We start from the raw sequence: 14,934 nt of genomic DNA, 5'->3' as shown, positions 1-14,934 counted from the left end.
ATTTTACAGCAGACAAAGTTGTCTTGCTTGTCAAAAAGATGAACAGACTTGAGAAAACAAATTGTGGCAGAGTATGTTCTCCAAGAACATAAGAACATAAGAAATTGCCATGCTGGGTTAGACCAAGGGTCCATCAAACCCAGCATCCTGTTTCCAACAGAGGCCAAACCAGGCCACAAGAATCTGGCAATTACCCAAACACTAAGAAGAACCCATACTACTGATGCAATTAATAGCAGTGGCTATTCCCTATGTAAATTTGATTAATAGCCATTAATGGACTTCTCCTCCAAGAACTTATCCAAACCTTTTTTGAACCCAGCTACACTAACTGCACTAACCACATCCTCTGGCAACAAATTCCAGAGCTTTAATGTGCATTGAGTGAAAAAGAATTTTCTCCGATTAGTCTTAAATGTGCTACTTGCTAACTTCATGGAATGCCCCCTAGTCCTTCTATTATTCGAAGTTGAATGACATACCACAACTAAGATTTAGAAGACCCCAGGAAGAAATGGAGGGACTTGCACAAAAATGTCAGGGCTGAACAGGCATCCTTCAATACAAGAATTGTATTCGTCTCCCTCCCACCTCAACTTCAAAGGCCCCGTGGGGCAAACTTGCTGCCTCTTCTGTAAAGATCTGCAAATTGAACCTAAAAAAATAGAAGGGCTGCGAACCATAATGCCATGTATTCCTCCCTCCCCCACTCACTGCTCCCGCTTCCCATATTTAAAACATGAATGTCTTCTTTCCAGAAAAAAATAACTGGATAATAAAAAGCCTAACTGGCTATGTTTGAATATAGTTGGGTAGGATTTTAGTTATTTAGCCTAGTGTGGCCGGATAACATGCTAATTAATCAGAATTCTTGAAAGATATCCAGCTAAGTAGTGCTATTGTTATCAAACCAAGGAAAGATTCAGAGGGAGAATCCCCTCCCTCTCCTGCTGAAGTTTAATACAAAGGCCCTCAGTCCATACTCTCCTATGCCCTCCCCCCACAAACCTTTGTAAAGACTTAGGAATGGGCTGGCATTGTACACTGGCCCCGGTCCTGATTTTCTATTAAACAGGATCAGGCGTCCTCTCCCCCCCCCCCCCCCTCAAGGAATGATAGTGGTGCCTACCCCCCATCCTTATGACCCTCCCCAGTATCCCCCCAATACCTTTTTGATCCATGCCAGGAGCACAAGATCATCTTCCCCACTCCTGGCACCTCCAGCACTGCTCTGACAGAGGCAGCACTGGAAGCATAAGTTTACATTGATTCCTTGTGGGTGGGTGAGGGGTATGAAGGAGGCAGCTTGTTCCTGCTAAAAAGCAGGTCTAGAGTTATCCAGCTAACCTAGCCATATATACCTGATATTCAGCTAGGTTAGTTGGATAACTCAACCCAAGAACACCCCTGAAATGCCTTGTTTTGACCCAGCTATGATTTATCCAGATAATGATACATTTGCTATTTAGATGCATAACTTGTGAGTTGTCCATCGAAGTGGCTTTTGGATATGGACCTCATCACTAGTAAACAAACATTCTAATAAATAATGTGGCTTGCTTCATAAATTGCAATCCAAGTTATTTTCCTGAAAATTAGCTACAATTCAGGAGTGAGTTGTGGTTACCTTTCCCTGTGAGCAACAGGACACTAACACACATCCCAAAGTTTCTTGTTAGTCTCTTCAAGGGCCATAGGAGTTCCATACTCCCCTACCCAATGTGTTTATACACCCTCTGGAAACCCTCACCCTTCCCATTGCTGCATCTAGAAGTAACCTTCATATCCAAGAAGCAAAAAATAAATAAAAATCAATTTAATGCAGAGAATACCCCCTCCACCCAAGTCCTCTGTTCATAAATTCTTCCCCATGGCTCTACCCTCCCTTCTGGAAGTAGCATCCCACTACCCCCTCATGACTCACCCTAGCACCCCATACTAGGGCATACCTGGTGGTCTATTGGGGCTTGAAGTGCCCCCTATGCTCCAAGCCCGGTAAACGGCCACATTCCACCAGGCAGTGGTGCGGAGGGGCAGCCCACCAGTACCGGGCACCTTTAGGGGCAATTGCTGAGAGAAAAAGAGACCAAAAAGACCAAAAAAATTTAAAAAACACTTTGCGCTGAAACTGAGAATGCTGTGAACTCAGAGATGAAGAGACCCACCCCCCCTGACGTCATCACGCTCAGTGGCGAGCCGGTAAACGGCCACATTCCACCAGGCGTCGTGTGCCGAAGGGGTGCGCCAAAGGGGCACTCCCCTTTGTGCACCCCTTCGTGCAATCCTTTGTGCTACGCTTATTTTAATTCCCTTAAGTTTTCCTTTGTTAATTAACCTTTTTCATAGTGTTTAGTAATCCTTTGTTTATTAAATATGTTCAATGTATTTGACTTAGGAAACCTATTTTCCTGCATACTCTGTTTTTAATGTAAACCGGTATGATTTGTATCTGATACAAGAATGTCGGTATATAAAAATGCAAAATAAATAAATAAATAAATATCTGCATTAAAAATGACATAATGGGGAATATCTTGTATAAAGCATGCCAATACTATTTTGAATGCAGAGATTGCCAGGCCCTGAGCCTAAGCTGTGCTCCAGGCCCCTCTAGACTACCAGGTATGCCCAGAGGGGTGGGGTAGTGGGATGCTGCTGCCAGGGAGGGGGTTTTGAAGGGTGGGGTGGGGGGCAGAGCATTTGCCACAAAACATTGTTTTTGTTTTTGAACACAAGGACCCTCTCTAGAGGCAGCTGGGAGGGGCAGGACTCTCCAAAGACTTTGGAGGGGGGGAGGGGTTACACACTTTGTTGGGGGAATTGTGGGCTTACTATGGCTCTTTATGAAGATGGCAGTCCCATGTGAAGGGGGCAGTCATTATGTAAGGGAAAATACCTTACGGTTTCTTGAGCTGTGATACCGAGTATTGAAGCTTTGGAAGCCTCCACAGTAATTTTCTTCCCCTGGGGAAAATATATATCGGCTTGGCAAATGACCCATTAAATCGCAAATTATATTATTGATATCTCCTCTCTCCACCAAGCTTCTACTTGCTGCATAGTTTATTAAAATTGAATTTCGTGATTTTAAATTGTAGATCAGCAGGTGAGAGATGAAAATGGCTATTAATTTAATATGATTTTGAGAGAGTTGCATTTCATTCTATTATGTATTTGTCATGGTGCAATGAAAGCTAAAAGATAAATGTTATCAAAACTTAATTCAAATAAAATAAATTCAGTTGAATTTTCCTTTCAATGTTTAGTCTTTGCCTCACTCTCTCCTTCACCATATCATCTACCAATATCCAACAGATTTAAATGCCTTCATATCAAGTAGAGCTAATACTTTTTATAAGGGTCTGCAGTTTTTGCTCTTCTAAATGAAGAAAGGAGCTTGAAATTGTCACAAAAGTACCAGTGACATAAAATTCATGCCTAATCAGCAGTTCTATTTATGATGAGTGCAAGTTCAATCTCATATTTAATGAATCACAATAAAATATTTATGTAAGCGTTCTGCCTGAGCCAATCAGAACAGATCATTCATAAACCTGTTTTGAATTATTTTTGGTACACAAAAGAAATACCATATAAGCTTTAGGGCGTTAGCACATCTCTAGAATGTATTTGCTCTCATGTTGATTACAAATAATTCAATAAAAACAGGAATGCAATAGTGGTTGAAAACATTCATGTTAGCAGTCAGCAGAGAAGTATTTTCATTGCCAGATTTGAAACAGGCCACTGAATGAAAAAAGATAGTTAATCCTAAACTTTTTTAGGGTAAGTCTACAAGTTAGGATCAATATTGGCAGTTACAGTCAATTCAGAAAAGTTTACTCTCATTATAAAACAAATAGAATTTAGTAAAATACTGCACTTGAGGGGAACTGAAAAAGAACGGGTTTTATAAAAGACAAAAACCTGTGCTTATTATTTTTGATACAGTGGCCAGCTTTGAAGTCTAAGGATAAAACTTTGATAACCTAAGGCATGTTGGGCATGGCTGTCAGTACTTAATTCTATAACAATAGATACTGAAATAAGTTTTGATCACCAAAAACATTGGTCCTCCAGTTTTTTTTGTTCATGTCTAGTGAATTGGCTAACATCATTAAAAAAGGTTATATTATAAATAAGGCATTGATGTAGTGTGGTACTACAATTACATGCCTCAGGGTTTTCCCTTTCTACATTTTATCATTATCTAGGCTGTTTTAATTTTTAGTGTTTCAGTTACTAACTGGAGATAAAAGCCAGAGTTGAACTGAAAGCTAGATATATCTAAAATTTAATTTAAAACCAGCGTTAAAATAAAGGCTAAGCTTTATTAGTTGAAATTAAAAGCTGGACTTGGAGAAAGATTTAAGGATCTCTTGCTTTTATTTAAAAGCTAGGATTAAAGAAAATATTTGGCTACTTTAGTTTTGAATTAAATAGCTAATGTGAAAAAGAATGATAGGTTTGTTAACTTTAATAGCTAAGGTTAAATTAAGTTCTAGTATGACATTTTAAGACTTACTTAGGCATGCTTGAGCTTGCTATCTTTGCATAAAAAGTTGGGTTGATACAAAAGTTAGGTTAGACAATATACCTCAACTAGGAATTGTAAATGGCTAATTGTCAAATAAATTATGTGAATGTTTAAGGGGCTTCAAAGGAGTTTCTTAATTCCCCTTCACAGAATAGGGTGTAGGTGGGGCTGAGGACTAGATTGTAGGGATATATATCTTAATTTTCAAAATAAATGGAAACGATAACAAAAGGACTCATTTTATTAGAAAATAAACTTTAAAAATCCACAAAATTAATTTGCCCTTTATCCTTGAGTTTCAGAAATGGGGAAAAATCCTAAGTGCCTTCAAAATGTGAAAGCTAATCCCCTTATCCCAGGCCTCCCCATATCCCCATACTTACATTGTTTGCTCATATAGGGCAGCCATTTCTCTGAAGATCCATGCCATCACCTTCAATGCTGCCTATCTCTTGGTGATTTGGAACATCATACCATCTGCTCTATGGTGGCTTACCACTGATTTGAATCTGGCAACTACTGGCTGCCATATCACTGGAGGAGGTAGCCAGGGGATTAGCTTGGGAAGTGGAGCTTTGCCTTTCCTGCTACTGCTATTTCTGTTTGGAATGGGGTACCCAGACAAATACTTCTTTACCCTGAAATTGACAATAATAGGGCTGTGTTTGTAAATGATAGACTGAAAGATTGCCCAGTACCTTTTCACTACATTCTGCAAAATGTTGTTTTTCCATAACTCTAATATGCATCAATATATCTGTTGTCAAGCATACATCCCTCTCCAGAACCTTAGGTGATGCTGCTGCTGCTGGGGCTGGCGTTGAGAGAAGACATGAAGGTAAAAGGCCAGGGGAATCTCTTATGTTATCTCCTGCCTACTGTTCCTTGGAGGTAATCATGGCCCTGGCAGAATAACAGCCTGCGGCTTCTCACCAGATATTGTACAAGTAACTAAGTTCTATAGGCCCTCCTCATGTTCTAGACTTTCAATTCTAAATCTTTGACTCCCTAACATAATTTATCTGCATCAGTTGAATTTGCAAAGATCTGCTGCAGAAATGTTCAGAATAGAACCGTGAGTACTAGAGATGTGAATTATTTTTTGTGTTCGTGTCATTCTTTGTTTTTTGGCTGCTGCGGGAAATGTAGTTTTTTTGCAGCTCGGGGTTTTTTTTTTCGCGAAAAATCATTTTTTTGGTTAGCGTGCACTAATTCCCATTAGTGCGCGCTAACTCCTGCTATCACGCACTAACAAAAACCGTTACATTTTGTTAGTGCGCATGAACAGGAGTTAGCGCTCACTAACCTGAAAAATGATTTTTCGCAAAAAAATGGGAAAATCCAGATTGTTTTTTGGGCTCCAGGAAACATGCCGAATTGGACAATTTCGTTGAAATTTTCCAATTTGGCAAAAACAAATGCACATCTCTAGTGAGTACTGTGTTGGTTCTCTGATGCCCTCCTATTCCTAGCACATCCCTAGTACTGCTGCACCCCTCCACTGACATTGCCCTTTTCTGTCCTTGCAAACAGAGGAGATGGGAGCAGGTGGCTGCTGTTTTGCTTGTTAAGAAACAATGTGTCTCTAGCTGGTCTCCTCCTCTTAAACATTCCTTCTGAGCTAAGTAGAAGGACTCCATGCCCTCACTGACTGCCTCTCATCATCACCACTGCTACTTGTACTGACCCCAGTTCTCTCTAGAGGAAGAGCCTTCCATCTTATGTTCCCATGGCTATTAGGGATGTGAATCGGGCTTCGGACGATTGAAAATATCGGACGATATTTTCAAAATCGTCAGAAATCGGGGGCTCCCCCAAAACGATAGGAAAACCCCACGATATTGATCGTGGAGGTTTTCTTATCATTTTGGGGGAGGGTGGGAAAAACAGCACACAAAAATAACCCCAAACCCACCCCGACCCTTTAAAACTAATCCCTTAGCTTCCCCCACCCTCCTGACCCCCCCACAAAACTTTTTACAGGTACCTGGTGGTCCAGTGGGGGTCCCTGGAGTGATCTCCCACTCCTGGGCTGTCGGTTGCCAGTAATCAAAATGGCACCGATGGCCCTTTGCCCTTACCATGTGACAGGGTATCCGTGCCATTGGCCGGACCCTGTCACATGGTAGGAGCACTGGATGGCCGGCGCCATCTTGTGCTCCTACCATGTGACAGGGTAGCCCCTGTGACATAGTAAGGGCAAAGGCTATTGGCGCCATTTTGAATACTGGCAGCCGACGGTCCGAGTGCAGGAGGTAGCTCCCGGACCCCCGCTGGACTTTTGGCAAGTCTTGTGGGGGTCAGGAAGGTCCCCCAAGACTTGCCAAAAGACCCTGGTGGTCCAGCAGGGGTCCGGGAGCGATCTCCTGCACTCGGGCCATCGGCTGCCAGTAATCAAAATGGCGCTGATAGCCTTTGCCATTACTATGTCACAGGGGCTACCGGTGCCATTGATCAGCCTCTGTCACATGGTAGGAGCACAAGATGGCATGGACCATCCAGTGCTCCTACCATGTGACAGGGTCTGGCCAATGGCACGTATACCCTGTCACATGGTAAGGGCAAAGGGCCATCGGCGCCATTTTGATTAGTGGCAGCCGACGGCCCGGGAGCGGGAGATCGCTCCAGGGACCCCCACTGGACCACCAGGTACCTGTAAAAAGGTTTTTGGGGGGTTGGGAGGGTGGGAGGGTGGGAGGATGGGGGAAGCTAAGGTATTAGTTTTAAAGGGTCGGGGTGGGTTTTTTTTTTATCGGCTCGGGCGCAGCCGATAAACAAAACCACGATCGGGCCCGATGGAAAAAAAAACCCACATGTGAATCGGAACCGGAATCTGAACCGATTCCGGTTCCGATTCATACCTCTAATGGCTATGTTTGTCTCTTGATGCCAGTAATATGGCCAATTGTCTTTATAATAAACATGGGGAAACATTTAAAGATTTAGACATGTGCACCCTGGAGAAAAGAAGGGAAATGGGAAATATGATAAAAGACATTTAAAGGCCACCAAGGAATAAATGCATTGGAGGCAATCATTTTTTTAATTAAAAGGAGGTTCTAGAATGAGGGTTTATAGGATAAAATGAAAGGGATTAGACTCAGGAGAAATCTAAGGATATATTTCTTTACAGAAAAGGTAGTAGATGCTATAGAGGTGGTGGAGATGAGGACAGTATCATAATTCAAGAAAACATAGAATTAACAAAAAGGATCTCTGAGGGAGATGAAGGAATTATAAAATTTATAGATGGGCTGCCTAGATGGGCCTTTCCCTGCCATCATGTTCTATGTTTCTATGGCTTGATCAAATTTATTAAAACAAATCAGTAATTGATAAGGGCTTTTGTTATTACAATATTTATACACTACAGTATAGACAGACATAGAAAACAGACCAATTAATCTCTTTTGTCACAAACTGAGCACAGCAAATGAATGGATGATATTTATTATTTGCTGAGTGACTATGTATACTAAAAGGTGAATTTTTAAATCTGAACATGCACCAAATTGAGATATGGGCACACATATGGCACTTATATGAGATATGGGCACATATCTGGCCACCTTATAAAATCACCTGATTTTATAAGGTGGCCAGATATGCATACGATATCACACATTGGCCTTAAAGGGATATGGTGTGGGTGGGGCATGGGCAGGGTATAAGCATTCTGGGGTGGGGCTAAGAGATGTGTGCAAATAACTATGCACGTGGGCACACGCCCAGGTCTAGTGTCATTACTTCTGCTATGGATGAGGTGTACGTTTTTTAAAACAATTATTGCAATCTGTGAGCTGTTGGAGGGCACTGGAGTGACTGGGGGGAGTACAGCCTAAAGAACCAGGAGATTGGGAGGACCTAGCAAACTGGTGGACGAACTGGTGAAACTGGTCCTTGGTTGGATGCGCGTCCATTATATAATACAGGATATTGCCCATCCATAAGCCAATTTATGCTGCTGGGTGCTCACAAGTTTAAACTTAGGTGCAGAGATACTTGTGCCTAGCCTATTTTACAACATGCACACATATGTGCGCACAGGTTATAACATTTCCACATCTCTTGGCATGCGCTGATGTACATATATATATATACATGCCCATTTGAAAGTTACTATCTAAGAAAACAAGTCAATTTAGTGCAAGAGTCACACACACAAGAATCAGAAGGCTGTCACACTAATCATTTTAAACAGAGAAAGCCGGAGACTGCCTTTAAGTCACCGCATTACAGAAACACTTCACGCACTGCAAAAAACAGACTGTATCTCTCTCTTCTGCGGCCACTGGCACAAATTCAGTTGTTATGGTAGTCTTACCCTAATGATGCACACTGTAACCGTCTCATATAGATTACATAATTTTGAATGCCTCTAGGTAGAATTCTCAAACCACAGCCAGGCACTGTGGCAGTGACCTGAACAGCACTTTTTGCTTTCTCTTGTAAATTAATCTAAATAATTTTTATAAGCTTTTCTGTAATTCTAAAGTTTAAAGCAAGGAGCTCCAGAATCTCCATCATATCTTTCTGATATCCAGTATAAGTATGGCAATGCACATCTTATTGTAGCTCATTTTATGTTAGCAAAAGATGTAGATATCAATTATTTCATATCTTACATGTTTATATTTGTATAAAGTTCAAATATGTAAAGGTAAATTTTAAAAGAACCAATTAGGTGTTTTTGTATCAATTAGGGGCTGTGCAAAGAATTTGGGCTTATGTGCGCTAACCGTATTTTTAAAAGCGCCCATATGTGCATGTAAATGCCACTGTGCTAACATCTCTAACATTTCCTAAAAGGTGTGGGCATGCAGGGCATGGACATTTCAGGGTCTGACAAAGAGATGCATACATAAATACTTACGTGTACCAATGCGCATCAAGTTCCCTTGCTGTGCAACTTTACTTCTGTTATGGATGACGTGTAAGTCATAAAATAAAAGGATTTAGCCATTTTTGAGGGGTTTGAAGGGTCTGGGTAACCAGGGGGAGTATAGGCTATTAAACCAGGGGGGGTGTTGGAGGACCTGGCTGTTAACTGGGTGAACTGGTGGAACAACTGGTAAACTGGAATGGCATGGGCACACGCCTTTTTTAAAATCCCCCAACTTATGTAGTAGAAATGAGATTTGCATTTCCATGCATGTGCCCACTTAAGATTTGGGAAACATATGCTTGCAGCCAGGCTATTTTAAAATATGCATCCATATACACGTGCATGTTATAAAATAATCATGGCCCTGGGCATGGGCTAATGCATGTGCACAAATGTATACCCACACTACGGTTTGGAAGTTGCCGTCCCTATGTATAAACATTTAGAGGTTGATATTCAAAGGCTCTGTCCAAATAACATTTGAATTTAGCTGGATGAATTCTACTTCTTGGCTCAAGTTGTTATTTTTTTTAATATTCAGTAAGCCAATGAATAGAAAAGTTGCCCAGATACATTTGGGTAATGTTTGCTGAATATTTGGCTAAAGTTATCTGAGTAACTGTATCTCTGCTCACCAACCCCTCTGAATACTGACCTCTTAATGTTATTTTATTGTTATTTATTTTTCTATTTAATTGAAATGCATGAATTCTGTGGCACTGGCCTCAGGTCAACCACTGGCCATTTTGAAAAAATCAGAACAGGCAGGGTAGGAGCAACTGGAGATTGATCCTGCCCATGGAAGACTATTAGATGGGGTAACATGTAGCATGGGCAGGTAGAGGGGGGAGTTTCAAGGTGGACAGCTATTTTTTGTTCACCATTTTATTTTTAATTTTTTTCCTTTCTTTATTTTATTTTGAATAAATGAAAAATAAATGAATTGAAAAATAAACAAAAAGAAAACAAAAAGCAAAATACACAAACAAAAAAAATAAATTCCACAATAGAAATATGTTCAGTAATTACCCCTACTAAAAAAGTAGAATTATTTATTCTGATTGCGGGCCAAAATACAGAACTCATGTTTTAGATCTCTAAGAAATTTATAGCTTTACAAATAATTATGCAAAAGAGTGAGTCATCTTTAGAGTCAGCATAGATCTAATGGACTAAAATAGAACTGACAATGCCACTCCAGAAATTTTTGACTTGGGAGGAAGCAGATAACGAGAGACATCAGCTAATAACCCCCAGATTCATCATTTTGCTATAAATTTCACATGAATAGTGCCTGCGATAAAAAAGGAGCATGGTTAGGGTAAAGAGTTGCTGCAATGCACACTATTTTAGTATTTTGTGTAGGTATTTTACCACAATGTGCATTACATTTATTGCACTGTGATATTTTTACTTCACAGCTTGTAAAGTACCCAGGCAGGCATTTTGGGAGAGGGGGAGAGGGATAAAGAGAAAGATAGACTTTTTATAAGGCTCTCATGTTAGTCATCTATTTCAGTGACTGTAGGGCGGGTCATCTACTAACTCGAGGTGAGGTTGCAGTGGTGGTCTAGAGTATGGGGGCAGTTTTACATGCAAAATCAGAGCTATGAACAGCACAGTACACATCAGTGAAGACGATGTGATTTGGAATGAGGAAAGGTACACAAAGATGAGATTTCTACAATGTATTAGGGATGTGCAGCAGGGATGGATTCATCCCATTCAGTATTCATATTCATGGGGAGCCAAATCCTTTGCATCCGTTCTCAGGGGACCTCGATCCATTCATTAGGGATGTGAATCGTTTTCCATATCGTCTTAACGATAGAAATCGTGTGGCAGGGCAAGAAAATCGTGTTAGGCACGATTTTTTAGTTAAAAAATCGTTAAAAAATCGTTTTTTCCGATTAGTGCGCACTAACTCCGTTAGTGCGCACTAACTGGGAGTTAGTGCGCACTAACTGAAAATGATACAATTTGACACTTTTCAGGTCAGTTAAGGTCAGTTAGGAATGAATATGTATTCCTATTGGCTGCCCTCTTATTTATTCATGTTACCAAAGTTCCCACTGACAGTATATGGGGGATGGGAAATGGAAACAGTTGGTAGCTGACAAAACAAGTAATGTGATCAGTCAATGTGACTAGAACTTGTGCCCTAACCCTGATACCAGGGGTATTGTGATCTTCCTGCACACAGTGCCCTATCCCCTATTAATACCAGGAGTGTTGTGATCTTCCTGCACACAGTGCCCTAACCCTGGCAACAGGGGTGTTGTGATCTTCCTGCACACAGTGCCCTATCCCTATTAATACCAGGAGTGTTGTGATCTTCCTGCACACAGTGCCCTATCCCTATTAATACCAGGAGTGTTGTGATCTTCCTGCACACAGTGCCGTAACCCTGGCACCAGTGGTGTTGTGATCTTCCTGCACACAGTGCCCTATCCCTATTAATACCAGGAGTGTTGTGATCTTCACCATCCCCCCCCCCCCCTCACCCACACACCATTCACTAGCTGGGACATGGGGGAAGTCAGGAGTGAGGGTCAGGCAGCTCCCCCCTGTCTGTGAAGCCAGCCTCTCACTAGTAATGCAGGGAGGGAGCTGTCTCAGACTTCACCATCCTCCCCCCCCCCCCTCACCCACACACCATTCACTAGCTGGGACATGGGGGAAGTCAGGAGTGAGGGTCAGGCAGCTCCCCCCTGTCTGTGAAGCCAGCCTCTCACTAGTAATGCAGGGAGGGAGCTGTCTCAGACTTCACCATCCTCCCCCCCCCCCCCCTCACCCACACACCATTCACTAGCTGGGACATGGGGGAAGTCAGGAGTGAGGGTCAGGCAGCTTCCCCCTGTCTGTGAAGCCAGCCTCTCACTAGTAATGCAGGGAGGGAGCTGTCTCAGACTTCACCATCCTCCCCCCCCCCCCTCACCCACACACCATTCACTAGCTGGGACATGGGGGAAGTCAGGAGTGAGGGTCAGGCAGCTTCCCCCTGTCTGTGAAGCCAGCCTCTCACTAGTAATGCAGGGAGGGAGCTGTCTCAGACTTCACCATCCTCCCCCCCCCTCACCCCACACACATTCACTAGCTGGGACATAGGGGAAGTCAGGAGTGAGGGTCAGGCAGCTCCCCCCTGTCTGTGAAGCCAGCCTCTCACTAGTAATGCAGGGAGGGAGCTGTCTCAGACTGGTATCAGGGATAGGGCACTGAGTGCAGGAAGATCACAACACCCCTGGTATCAGGAATAGGGCACAGGTTCTAGTCATATTGACTGATCACATTACTTTTTTTGTCAACTACCAACAGTTTTCATTTCCCATCCCCCCAACCATCAACTCAGTTGGAACCTTGGTAACATCAATAGATAAGAGGGCAGCCAGCCAATAGGAATACATATTCATTCCTAACTGACCTTTACTGACCTGGATAGTGTCAATAATTTGTATCATTTTCTGTTAGTGTTCCTGAGTTTCCATTTCCATTTCCCATCCCCCCAACCATCACCTCAGTGGGAACCTGGTTAACATCAATAGATAAGAGGGCAGCTAGCCAATAGGAACACATATTCATTCCTAACTGACCTTTACTGACCTGGAAAGTGTCAATTTGTATCATTTTCAGTTAGTGCGCACTAACCCGAGTTAGTGCGCACTAACTGGGAGTTAGTGCGCACTAACTCCCGTTAGTGCGCACTAACACGATTTAACGATTTTTAACGATAAATCGTTAGAATTTCTATTGTATTGTGTTCTATAACGATTTAAGACGATATTAAAATTATCGGACGATAATTTTAATCGTTGAAAAATGATTCACATCCCTACCATTCATTAGTTACATATGTATTTGTTTCCCAAGAAAAAACACCATCTCAACTCTTTAAATCTAATTAACTACAACCCCCCACCCTCCTGAACCCCCCCCCCAAGACTTACCAAAAGTCCTTGGTGGTCCAGCAGGGGTCCTGGCAGGATCTCCTGCACTTGGGCCGTAGGCTGCCAGTATTCAAAATGGTGCCGATAGCCTTTGCCCTTACTATGTCACAGGGGCTACCGGTGCCATTGGTCAAAAGAGGGTGTAGCTAGCTGGACTCCTGATCCCCCCCTCCCCAAGACTTGCCAAAAGTCCCTGGTGGTCCAGCAGGGGTCCTGGAGCCATATCCTGCACTCGGGCCATTGGCTGCCAGTATTCAAAATGGCACTGATAGCCTTTGCCCTTACTATGTCACAGGGGCTACTATTATTACCCCATAGTGTCACAGTCAGGGTGCCATTTTTTGAAGTAACAATTTCCAAGGCCTAAGAGGACCCTGCTTGTTTTAGAGCCATACTGGCAGAAAGTAAAAGGGTTCTTGCCATAGCAGTCGGGATATGGGCACCAAGCTCTTAAATACAGCCATAGTCACATGGCCCTTGTAGAAGGTTATTTAACACTGCATCCATATGCAGATACATGTATTTCTAGGTTTATAGATCAAGAGAGGGCAGAACAGGTGAAGTGACCCTTGCTTATATGTTCTGTGAGTGAAGAGGAAATTGCTAGAGAGAAAAGAGGTGAAAGGGCAAGAGATAACGAGGGTCAAGGGTACCTTGTCCATTGAATAAAATAGATCCCCTGGTCTTACAAGGCTTTAGCTACACTGCCTTTCCTCAGCAAGAGCAGCATGTGCTGGTACCTGGAGGTCCAATTTAGGATATTGTGTTAGCATCAGTCAGAACTGCTGCAGGAGCTGAAGCAAGAAGGGCAGCCTCCTGAAGGTATCAATTTATTAGCATCATTCACTTTCACTCTTCCCCACAATGGCTAGATAAAATCTAGAGGCTGTGTAAGGATGTACCAATGGCTTGGGACTGAAGCACGTAGGAGTGCACCCTACAGGAGAACAAATGCATTCCTTGGACCAATTCAAAACAAGTTGTCTAATATGCATTGTATAAATAATGACTGGATTTAAAATAATTCATTTTGGGACTGTTTAAATGTTGTGCCCTAAAGCATTGACAGATCAAAAGTCCTACCAATAAACCTATATGCCCTTTGATACTTTGAAGGGAAGCCATATGTTGTTAACTACTGTATACTACTATTCAGAGGCAGAGGAACATATTTTAAGTTGGGAGGGAGACCAATACAACCAAACTTCACCCATCTCTCCTCGCTCCCTTCCTCTCCCCTTGCCACCACACCCCCACTTTCTCACTGCCCCCGCCCTCTTTCTCTTCCCCTACCCTACTCCTTCTCTCTCTCTCCTCCCCCCACCCCATCCCCACTTTCCTTTTGCTCTGTCTTGCTTTCTCTTTCCCCACAAACCTGATCAGAAGGAGGAGATCAGGGGTGTCTCAGGCCATATCTTCCTTCTCCCCTTCTGCTACCTGAGCTGGATCTGACTGCTGCTTTAAATAGCATGGCTGAACCAAACCCAGTGCAGTTCAGAGCTGCAGCTGTGGAAAATGTGGCCAATGTACTGCTGTTCTCCTCCTCCTCCTGCTGACCAGCTGCTGCA

Source organism: Rhinatrema bivittatum, chromosome 6, assembly GCF_901001135.1.
Source record: "Rhinatrema bivittatum chromosome 6, aRhiBiv1.1, whole genome shotgun sequence".
Classification (NCBI taxonomy): Eukaryota; Metazoa; Chordata; class Amphibia; order Gymnophiona; family Rhinatrematidae; genus Rhinatrema; species Rhinatrema bivittatum.
The sequence above is the reverse complement of the archived record's forward strand: the minus strand, read 5'-3'. Positions refer to the sequence as shown.